A 12,580-nucleotide genomic window follows, 5' to 3' on the forward strand; every position below is an offset into this window, starting at 1 on the left:
TTCAGGCTCTATCTCTCTCTCCCTCCCTCCGCCTCTCTCCCTCTCTCTCTGTGACTGCTGCTCTATCAATAATTCAGCATATGGATCTGGAGTAGGCAGACTGGAGAGAGGCCAACACACACTGGTGGCCAAAACACATATTCAAGCTGGGCCAGGCGGTTGTGGTCATTCAGTGGAGTTCTGCTTAGCCAGCTGGGCTAGCTGCAGTAAGAGGCTGCTGAGAGTCGATAGATGTTAGAGGTGTGTTTCTATGATTTGGCACAGATGTTTGGAGGATTATTTAATTTTCTCTCTGCAATGGAGCATGGAACCCTAACCACATATTTTTTCTGATCATGAAATTAATCCCTGTAACCTATTTCTCCATCATTCAGCCCAGAAGATTGTCACGTTTTTGCTTTCTGGTGGGGAAATATTCCCTATTAGTAGTAGTTGTAGGCACTACGGTTTTCAGAGTTTTTCATACTTCCACATTTTTTGATCCTTTTCAATACCATGTACCCTTAAATAATACCAACAAAAATGTGATTTTAATCACACCATATTTTCTATACTATTGTGATTCAACACTTCTACTTGACATTTACTGCACGGACAGTCTTTATCACTGTACTGCTACTGCATATTTTTTATTCTTTTTACATTTATCTTATCTATCCTACTTCAAGTTACTGATTCTTTGTCTTTCTCCTGCTACAAAACTTGCATTTCTGCTCTAGAAAAAACAAAAATCTTCAGCAACACTTACAGTTTAGACAACAATTTTATTAAATCAACGTATTTCAGCTTGTGGCCTTCATCGGGGTCATTCATGAAATCCACACGCCAACATACTCTCTAGACATACTCTCAAGGGTTGCTGGAGATTTCTGTTTCCTTCAAGACTGTATATATCCTCCATGCACCTTGGATCTTAGTTTTGCCAGATAAACCTACCTCATTACTTCTCTAGTGGGCAAAGTAGAACTATCTTATATTATCTTAATATCATCTTTATAAACAAGGACCAATTTTGAGTCATACTTTTAACCTGAGTAAGAGTTAAGAAAATAACACTGTTTGAATTGCACTGCATTGCACCGGCAATTTTTCAGTACCAATTTTGAAAGGTGGCGGATATCGCTTGGAATTTTTAGTCATTAAAAGCAAAAATTTACCCAATACTGGGTGTATTGGACTTAGAATTATAATAAAAGACAGAGACATTATAAGTGGCATTAAAGAGATATTAATATCACAGACATTAGGGCAGTCAGTGTTAACCCAGTTATCACATATAACAAGAGTCTGAAATCAACAGTGCTGCATAATTACTCGAATCACAAACGAAATTTCAGACTGTGCAGTTACATAGTTACATATGAAAAGAATGCAATTATTTTTGTATTAAGTAGTACTTTAAAGGTTACAAAAATACTTGCAGAAAGGCTTTTCAATATTTAATTGTGCCACTATTGCACATTGTCAAAGTACCTTTATTTTCAAAAAGGAGAAACTTTTATTTTTTGTAAAATATTTATGAAGCTTAGCAAGTTCACAGCACACAGTAGTCATACGTCCATCTGAGATTAGCTGATGGCCAGCTGTTCCCAATTATTGGCTCTCAGCTCTCACGGCTCTTTCCCTCATCACAGCAGTGTTGCATCAATGCTGATGCACCATAGTGCTGCTGGCAAAGCTTAACCTCCTCCACCCCAGCCTCCTCATTTATATCATAAAGCTTGTTGCACCCTCATATTCAGATTAATGCGGCAAAGGATTAATTACTTTAAAACCAACATTGTATTCAGTATGCGCTGTCATAAATGTAGCTATCCACATGGGGGTTTCTAGCTATGCACTCTGGAGAAAATCAGAGCACTGATCCAAGGAGCAACTTTTGAGCAGAGCCTTCTCCACCAAGTAAAAATGTACATCAATTTTGAAAAAAAAATAAAAAATAAAAAAATACCTAGTTATTTTGAAAGCAGTACTGTAAAAACTTCTGTTTTTTTAAAGTAAAAAATTGTTTAAAAAAACATTTATCATATGCTATTTTTGTCTCTTTAGGCCAATGTAGATAAGCTATTGTAACATCTTCCTTCTCCCACAGTGATGAAAATAAAACCACAGCTCCTTTGAATGTCTCATTTCATATTAAAAAGGCTACTTCTAGACAGGTCAAAAGTGACATCTCCTTCTCATAGTATCTCAAACTGTCTTTGAATGAGAGCTCACACTGTGCAAACACAAGGAGAAAGAGATGTGTGAGGATGATCTGTGGTACCAGGAATTGTGTTTTCTCTGTATATGGACATGGCTCCTTTCTTTAACACTGCATTTTAAGATTATCCTCTATGTTTTCTAAACCCTTGACTGCTCATCCTTGACCCGGGTTAAACCTCAAACTAAAACCCAAACTCTCAGTTGTGTCCCAGCCAGAGACACAGGGCAGCTGAGTGGAACGAGCAGCGAAGAGTGAAGTGAAAACAAGCCAAGCTGGACACACCCGAGGGAGTCTCAGCTCACAGCACGGACACACAGGATTGATAATATAGCAAACTATGGATTTCATTTCTGAGAGGAGATGTCTCCACGGATACAACAACACTTGTACGAGCTTGCACCACACACAGTCTTTGGCTACTCTGCATTTTCGACCTCCCCTGGGGTTGTATTTAACAGTGGTTACCATAGCTACCGAAGCAACAAACTGCATTTGTTTGCTTGCCACCAACACATAAAGGATTAAAATGCAGCAGCAGCAGCCAATTTACACTTACTTCAGAGCTGTAGGCTGGTGGCTGCATTTAATGCTCTGGATTCCTCTTTCTAATTTAAAAAGTCACAGAAGGAAAAAAAGAAACTGACTAATCAGCCACTGCGCAGTCAAAATTTAGGGGGCAAAGACTTTCTAGAGGGAAAAGATAGTGAAAGGCCATAGACATGTCAACACATTTCACTTTACAGAAAGGTTATAAAATCCCTGATACTTTGATACCATGTCTTTTCAAATAATACAAACTTGTTGCCTGTTTTTATAACTGAAAAGAGTTAAAGCTTTGATTAAATAGCAGGGATTCTTGTGCAGTAGTTACAGCACTTTTAACTCTGTTGGCCAAAGCCATCTGCACTGGCAACTGCAACAGTTTTTGGGTTTATCGGCTTTTCAAATTCTTGATTTCAACAGGATAACAATACCAGGATATATGGAAATCTGACAACAAATGAAACATTTTTTAAGACAATATTCACATATCTTAAGACTCTAGCTTCAATTTCTAACCAGATACATTCGTGACACATTTATGTGCATGTTTTGTCCAGATTGCTTTTATGAGTAAAATCTTGGGATGCACGGTATTGGACATCCAATATGCTGGTATTAACAAATTAATCTCAAAGGTAGAAAGAATGCAGAACTGTTGTACTCAAGTTAAAGTACAGAAGGTGAAATTTATTTTTAAGTAAAATTAAAAGAAGTGGTCTATAGCACGTTACAAATCATGTAAGCATTCAAGTGTAAATTCTTTAGAATAGTATACAAACAATCCTACTTTCCTTCATTTTGCAAACATTTTTCTTACTAAATCTTATTAAAAATGAGAATTACATAAAAAAATGATACAATTGTTATTGAATTATGCAATACAAATCTAAATAATCCCAATTAGATATTTTTTATCATTCAGCCTTATTTGTTACTGACTGTCATACTGAGGTCTACACCACACTTTTTTTGTCAGAGATTTATTCTATTTTCATAATGATTGCCACAAGGCTGTAAGTTAAATTAATCAGTCAATTTACTGCTATGATTGAAGTAGAGAAATACAAGTTAGTCATTCATGTCAAATCATGCATCATCTAATTTCATTCAAATACATAAGCATGCAGGAAAGAACAGTTCATGCTTTATTAATCTAATATTGTGTTGGCTATAATCTAAAAAGATTTTGGCCTGTGTTTGTTGAAAACTACATAAGATGCTGAACTAAAAAAATAATTGCATATTAAATCACACCACAATTTTGGGAAGAAAAATCATAATTAGATCATTTTCCCAAATCATTCAGCCCTAGCAGCTAATGTACAATATGATCTTTCTTTATATTGGTAATAACAGTATGAGGACATGGATCTCCAATAAAGTCCCACCTTTATAATAAAGCGGAACATGACAGCTGTGATGGATTGTGATATGGAATCATTCTCTATGTGCTACTGTGTAGTCAACAGAAGTGAAAACTACTAGAGTATTGTGCTTAAGTAAAAGTACCATTACTCTAGTTAAATCCAAGAAAACCTCAGCCCTTAAAACACAACATTTCAAATTCTCAGTACTCAAAATACACTTTAGGAATGATGAAGAAAAAAAAGACTTCAGCTGACGTAGATCTATTGGTCCAGCCTAAAACTCAGCTCACTTATTTGTTTGTATGGCCAACATTCACAGCTGATATAGGCAACATATCAGTTGTAAATATAAGCAGAAATTTTTATATCTCCTGATACAGATAATTCACTTTGTAAGCTAATATCTGCCGATACCAGTATCATGTTGAAAATACCGTGCATCCCTAGCAAAATCTGGTAAAATGTTTACAAGTCTCAGCCTCAGCTCCAACAAATTCTCCTCCAACCACTTTTCAGAAAAAACTGCGTATCATTTACATGTACAGATTACTCCATCATATGATTAACTTCCTAGCTAGAGACACAGTGGAGCTTTAAGGAAGCACTCAGAGCTCAACAGGGCCAGGGTGTAAACAAGCATGAGGGCTTACATCAGATCTGGTGGAGTTCCATCAGAATTTCATTTGTGGTCAAAACTAAATGTAAAAAAAAAAGTAGAAAAAAAAACAAGTCAGTGATATATTTTGACAAATAAAAAAAATGAAAACAGCTACAAATCATAGGACCTTACAGTCTTGCATTTAAGAGTACTTTAATTCTATAAAAGTCTTAATTTTTGCTAAATTGATATATATCAACTTTTAACACTTACAAGACCCCGCAGACACCCTGGACATTTCTAATTCCTTTAACTAGTTTCTCCATAAAAGTTAAATCACTGATATGACACCTTTCTGCAATGACGGAAGGTGATGGGTAATTTTTACCTGACAAAGCTGATATTCATCTTGCATTTGGCAGATGGCAGGTGCTAATTTTATTCCCTGTTTACTACTATAAAGAGCCGGCTTGCCAAGCTTCTACTAAACTTGTATTAAATGAACAGAGTGGCAGAAGAGAAGATTTTAGCAGGTGGGGATCCCTGGCAAAGAGCTGAAGAGATGAGGTTTCACCTACTCAGCAGGTTTTATAAAACATAAATAAAACTGGTTTGGAGCTTCACCTTGAACTTGTATACTGGTGTTAAACCTCGGTCACTCTGTAATGTTAAGGGCATGTGTACACTAACTGCGCTTGTCAATATTGCTTCTCCCTCTTGATCCAAATTAAAACTAAAAAGGGGCAGGACTTATGATATCGACTTAACCGTGCAGTGGAAAATATATCAGTGTTCTCTCTCATGCCCCTGGCTTGTTTTCCAAATGTTTCAGTCAGGGGTAGATGAACTGCTAATGCTAGGAGATAATTAAGTTGGACTGTTTCATTTTTCTTTATAAGTGTTTTATGGTTTACGCTTGATATATCCACCGCGTCCTGAGTTTACGCACTTCAAATGTGACGTTAAGTCCTAAGACACACCCCTTTGAGGATGTCTCTTGTGGGGATTTTTCACCTGGTCACTCGCATCTCCAAAATTTTTGCAGACGTAGATGTGCCAGACATCAAAACATGCTGCAGATGTAATTTTTGAAGACACTGCCCCCTAGCTTTTCAATATTGGCTTGCATGGAGAAGGAAGATGGTGGTATGAACGCACCAGAGGTTTCAGTTTCTCTGAGGCTGTCGAAGCTGAAAGCATGACTGGGCCTTTAGTTTTCTTTGCAAATAGAGATTAGAAATAAGATCAGAGAATAGTTTAAAACAGATGGAATGGTCACAACCAAGGGAAGCGAAAATGATGCAGTAAGCACACGATTAGAAGCGCTCTGAAACTGAATTTGTACGTGCTATCAGAATAAAAAGCTTTTGGGAACAAGCCCTATAGCTGCTTTTAAATTTTTTAAAGAACTGTACTGAGAAATTGGCGGAAAAACAGTGGAAGCAAGAGGAAGAAAACACAAAGAAGCTACATCCCAGCTAACATCCTGCCACAAGTTGGGCTTCATCTCCACCCACAAAACACATAACTGTGTACAAGCACTAACAACTCCTATGTAAGTAATGTGCAATGGTGCAATGGGTTAATTTAAATGATAAGAGATAATTATCCCAAGACCCTGCAGCTCTGAGAGCTCTCCTGAACTTTTAGTGTCTTTCAGCCAATTGGTTTCTGTTGCTTAACCCTAATCTAATGTTTTGGTTTATTCTGTTCTCAACAACCTTTTTAAAACTTGACTTAGGTTAATGAGACTACATCAAAATCAGTTTAACTCTAGTCTAAACAATCTGAAACAACAGATAGGTCTTTACAAATGCACGGTTATATCTGATGAATAGTTCATCACATTTTGAACATGTATTTGAATGGACTTGTCAAAGAGCTGTAGGTACAGAACAGATCCTCTCGAAACTCTGTTTCCTCTTGCTTGTTAAAATGTTCTTCTTGTTACATTTTTCCAGTGAGTCAGATGTCTAATGGTACATTTTGTCCTCCCAGGTATCCCCTCAGCCTGTTAGAGAGCAGAGCCAATCTCCAGTGCAGTGAGAGACAGAGTGATGACGCAGGACACTCGGTCAACGTGCCCTGAGGTGACACTGCGTGAATGTAACATCAGTATGGACGCTCTCTGTTGATTTTTAGTGCGTGTGGGTTTGTGTGAGTGTGGAGGAGAAGTAGTGTAGTATAATAAACAGGTCATTTGGTCTCAGTAGATTTAGTGTGGGATTTAAACAACCACTTTGACCAATAATTAGAATGAATTTACATTTTGTTTCACTAAGGATGTGCCTAAGGAATCTGATGTCATTTAAGTGAGGAGCAGAGGGAGTTGTGCAGTGTACTCTGGGAAATAAAAGCAAGAGAGCTAAAGAAGATTATTGGACAGGCAGCTGCAGGTTAACAAAAATGTAAACCTCAGGATGGTCTAAATCATAAGGAATAACTCTGGTTTTGAGGATTTGCACCTGGAACAATGATAAATAACTAGCATAAAAGACAAATGTATCTAATGAAACTCTTTAAATTCACACACAAAACTGGTACATACAGTGATCGGGATCTACATATAAATTCAAATTATGGTGATATAGATTTTTGATGTATTCAAGCAGTGGTTACAACGTTTCATTTTATACAACCTCAAATTTAAAAAGCATTACTTCAATTTATAAAGAAAATAATAGGTTAATCCATTACCGTGATGTACATAATGTGATATGACACATTCATAGTATCATGTTTATACTATTTCAGATCAAAAATACTCTTATTGCTGACTTATTTTCTGACTTTTTCTGGTAGCCGTTTTGTTCTGTAGCTTTGCAAACTTTCACTGAAGAAAGTTACCTGATGAAACCAGAAAAGGGTTAGCCAGAGACCAGTAAAACAACTGCAAAGACTAGCAAGACTTCCATACTAATACATACTGGATGCTGGACAGAAATATAGAACCAAAGGAAGACTAAAACTAATGCAATCATAGAATACAACAAATATAATTACTCTAATCTTTAGTGAGTGATAGCTAGACTACATATCACCGGATCACAACATGATAGTTGGTCTTGCAGTGACGAGTCCTGAATAAACAGACTTTTCAGTTTGTTAGTTTTATGTAATGGCTTTGTTCTCTGTGATTAATCCGAGAGATGGGCAAAACTAACTGATCTAAACAATTAAACAATAAACGTCATCACTCTTGCTAGTTGTTACCAGAGCTACTTCTAAAGAATTTAGTACATCATTCTTGCTATTTTGAAGTTGTTCCCCACAGGCAGGAGTTCTCTAACTGAGAGGGTAACTTCATTCATGGTGCAAAAGTGTCTGATGCCAAAAAAACGCATTCTGGGAAAAATATGCAGATTAAAGGTTAATGGTCAAATAAAAGGGGTAATTGTCGAATAAAAATCCAAACAGTTATTTCAGCTCTTATTTTCAGAGTGGATAGAACAAATTTTTAGTTTTAAGTAAACAGTGCTTGATCATTTCATGAAGGTCCGGGTTAGTTCATGCAGGACACAGTAGTCATGCAGCCAACCATGATGAGCTTTTCACCTCCCAGCTCCCAATCACAGCTCTTCCTCTCAACACAGAGTTGTATTTAAATATGAGGTATTGCATCTATGCTGAGGCACCACACCGCTGCTGGCAAAGCTTAACCTCCTCCAACCCAGCCTCCTCCTTTTTACCATAAAGCTTGTTGCACCCTCATATTCAAATTCATGCTACTATGGATTAAATGTTTTTAGGGATGCACAATATTATCAGCAGTATATTGGTATCAGCCGATAATAGCTTAAAAAGTTCATTATCGTATCGGCCATAATAAAACTTAAGCCGATCTGTATGGCCAATAATGTGTCGGTGATGAAGAAGACTTTTTAGGTGCACGAACAAGACAGCAAAGTAGCTGTTAACATTGCTTATAAAGTACATGTGATGCGAGGAGGAGCGCTACAACACACCTTTATTTTGCATCTAAAAGACCATCACCCTGATGACGACAAGGACTGTCTTAAAATAAGAATGACAAAACTTTGTGTCAGGGAAAACTCATCAACAGCCTCAACTCAAGTCATTCAACAAAGCTAAAAATTATAGCAGTGACCACCCAAAGGTAAGGAGCTGAACAGGAAAATCAGCAGCCGCAGTTGCAGCTGCTTTTGATAACATGTTTTGGATATAGAAAATAGAGAAAAAGAATGCGCATGTCGTGTTATGTGACTTGGTTGGTTAAACTTGGTTTCTTAGTTAGTTTGTGCTGTTTAAAGCAGAATCAGGAGAACTACTTCAGTTGAAGTTTTATTTCTTTTGTTCATCTTGAGTCTCAAAAATTTAAAATCATGTTTAATAGGGGTGTAAATCACCAGTTTCAACCCGACATGATATGATATTGATATTTTGGACAACGATACGATATTTTCCGATATCACAACATCTGCCACGATACGATTTCTACTTGATTTGATGTGGGGCCCAGGATCGATATCAGGCGATTTTGTGCAAAAATTTCACAGTTACTGGAAAAAAAACAGTTTAACAAAAGCAAGACCCAATTACCCCTGATTATCTTTAAATTAGGAACACAGCTATGCACATTTGTGTTAAAACATATTGATTTAAAACAGCAAACATTTTCAGTACCTAATATTTTTGTTTACTCATATCCCCAGATCACTCCAAAGCACCAATATGGACTTTTTCTGCAACCCTTTATAATAATGATTTAAATGTTTGGCCTGTGTTCCCATTTTAGATTTTTTCTTAAACTGATTTACACACATGTGGACTTCAGCAGATATTTCTGCTCTTTATCAGCCCTTTATACTTTACACAGGGGCCTGTTAATGTGGCAGATAGTTCTTTTTTGTAGTTTATTCACCTTACAAGATTTAAATGAGGTCAAATATGGGGCATATGATGTTATATAATAATTCTTTATCATTTCTATTTATTGCAACCTTGATTTAAATAAATGGAAAGGTTAGACAGAATACTAGAGCAACGTTTTATTACAAGAGTGAGGATGAACAGCTGTCCTGCTTGAACCACGTTAAGTTTGGAAGATTTTTCCTGACTGAAACATATTTTTGTCATTGTACTCACATTAATTGACAATCAACCCTTTATCTGCTGTTGTCCATCTGCTTTTTGGGTATTAGTCACTTTTTCACCATGAGTGAGGTTACCCACTCAAGTCCCGCCTGTGGGGAAAAAACGGTAAAATTCCATATTGGAGAGCTGAACACAATAGAGGATTACTTTCTGCTTCAATGTGCACCTTTGGTTTACTGAAATCTATTAAGTTAGCTTACTATGGTTGGTATGGATATTTAAAACCAAAGTTTATGAAAGAAATAAGTGAAAATTGCAGCAGTTGTCAAACATTTAGTTTTAAGGAAAGTACTCAAATGTGTTGTAATTATTTGGAGTTAACAAAATAGGAAAGTACAAAAGTGTTCACAGCTTAATCAAAGTTAAGAAGTTAAGTTGACCTAAAATAAATACACAAGTAAAATTTAGTTGATAAAACTTAAAATGGCCAAGCAAATGCAACCAAATAGTTTTTCCACTATTTTTTTTTTGAGTTCTATTAGTTTAGGGTGGTTAGAGAACAACAGTGGCAGGGCTCAACTCTGAGGGGGATGAGACCACTGACAAAGATGAGGTGGAGTGGCAATCTACCTAGGGTCAATAATCTTATCCTTAACACCATCAAAACCAAAGGACCTGATTATGGACTATAGGAGTAATAAAAGACAAATGGCCTTTTTACATGGACCTGGAGTTTTAACAAGGTGTAGACAGACAGAGAGGAAGCATGGGTATGTTGTTTGCAAGTTAAGCAGAAAACCCCTGACTAGAGCTGGGAAAATATATCAAGTTTTTAAGATACACTGATTTACAGTAGCTCTCCAAAACCCACCTCTATCTTATAAAAATTATTCATCTATTATCTACACCATGTATCTGTTCTGGGCCACAGGGAGCTGGAGCCAATCCCAGCTGTTATTGGGTGGGAGGTGGGGTACACCCTGGACTGGATGATTGGCCGACACACTCACACCTATGGCCAATTTAGAATCACCTATTAACCTAACAAGCATGTTTTTGGACTGTGGGAGGAAGCTGGAGAGAACCCATGCAAACTCCACACAGAAAGGCTCTGTCCTAACAGGATTTGAACCAGGAATCTTCTTGCTGTGAGGCAACAGTAACAAACCTTGCGCTGCTGTGCAGCCCCTTTTTTAAGAGTTAAGCATTAAGCTCAATTTTAACTCCCTTATCCTAGACTTTGTATACATGTTAAGAATCCATAAACCTTGTTTACAATGGGAACTCTGTTTGATTTCTGGCTTTTAGACCTTCCCCACAACACCTAACAATCCAAGGTAATAATTACCTTCACCACAACATAAACTCTGAACAGCTGCAGAAGTGCAAACTTACACCAGCATGATGTTGACATAATGTTGTTCTCATCAGGAATTAAGTTAGAAATCAACACGGGGACTATTAGGGGGTCTTTGGGCTCTGCTGGGTTTGGCGTGGTCTTACAGGCAGCTATATATACCCTGAAATGTGAGCAGATAAGAGACTGCTGATGTCTGTGAGGGCCACACTGACGCCTCTACCCTCCCTTTCTGCCTGTCACTACTAGTTGCCAGGCTGTTTCATATCAGAGCTTCACTAGACTGCCTCAATCAGCTATTCTGAAGCTAAAGCATTTTCTGGCTTTAAAAGATGCTTTAGCTAATTACCTGTGTAGAACAATGCAAAGAAAGGTAACTAACAGGAATGAAGTAGAGGAATTCACACTGCTGGTGCAGCATTTATCGACTAAGGTTTCCTGAAAAGGAGCAGCTAATTAGCATTTATCATGACCACCATCTGTTGGTGACTCACAGGAAAGGCCATGAAGGCTGCAGTGACCTCAGAGAGGATAGAGTCTGCAGTGATGGATGCTGTAGCCTCTGGTATAATCCTTTATTCATTGAGCCAATCATTCGGTCAGTTAGGCACCATTATTATAAGAAACAGTTATTAATCTCTGCCGTACCTAAACAGTGACGGACAGAGATATAGCAACAACAAGGGTGTGGCTTCAAGCCCAGGGATGTGAAGATTTGAACAAAGTCTTCACCTGATTCAATACCAGTACAACCAAAGAAGTTATAAGTACCAAGATATTGAATAGTTTCTCATTTTTGATTACCAAAAACTGCTATAACAAAATGTTGTCAACATATTTGTACAAATTAGACAATATTATCACTCATAATTCGGGTAAACCGACAATGAACATGAACAGATCACAGCTGCTCTCTCTTCAATTTGACAGTGGATCTTAAGTTTTTTAAAAGCCTTGGGACTTTCTGATGCTATTGATCATTAAAGTAAGTGTCATGGGGATAGGACACTAAAAAAACTCAAATGTAAGAAGGGGTATTTGTCTATCTTCTAGTCAATCTCATTGCACGGCAGATAAACATCTTATTAAAAGATGGGGGCGTGCAGATGGCATAGCAGTCTAAGGCGCTACCCATGTACGTGGGCGGCCCGGGTTCAAATCTGGCCTGTGGCCCTTACCACATGTCTCTCCCCACTCTCTCTCTCATTTCTGGCTCTATCCACTGTCCTCCACTATCAAATAAAGACACGAAAAGCCCAAAAATAAAAAACATCTTATTCAAAGATAAAACAAAGAAATAAGGTCTGAACTTTTTTGAGTTAAAAAAACAAAATCTTTCAATGAGGCAAGACAGTTAAGGCTTATTTTTTTGTTTCATATGTAGATTTATTATTTTCACCTGGCATTGTCAGTTGAATGTAGTTTAGAATAAGTGTGATGAGATACCTTTTCAA

At 37.3% G+C, this 12,580-nt stretch overlaps 1 protein-coding gene across 6 annotated transcripts in view; it reads right to left on the reverse strand.

Moving 5' to 3' along the window:
• The window catches only part of usp2a (ubiquitin specific peptidase 2a), a 78,961-nt gene that overhangs the window by 52,847 nt on the left and 13,534 nt on the right, over positions 1-12,580 (reverse strand). For 2 of the 6 annotated variants that reach the window (XM_041812443.1, XM_041812451.1), the window contains exon 3: positions 4,767-4,811. The exons of the other annotated variants lie outside the window; for them this stretch is intronic. The gene's annotated coding sequence lies outside the window, so the exon portion shown is untranslated. The remainder of the gene's footprint in view (positions 1-4,766; positions 4,812-12,580) is intronic. 6 annotated transcript variants of the gene reach the window in all.

Source organism: Cheilinus undulatus, linkage group 2 (assembly GCF_018320785.1).
Source record: "Cheilinus undulatus linkage group 2, ASM1832078v1, whole genome shotgun sequence".
In the NCBI taxonomy this organism is placed as follows: domain Eukaryota; kingdom Metazoa; phylum Chordata; class Actinopteri; order Labriformes; family Labridae; genus Cheilinus; species Cheilinus undulatus.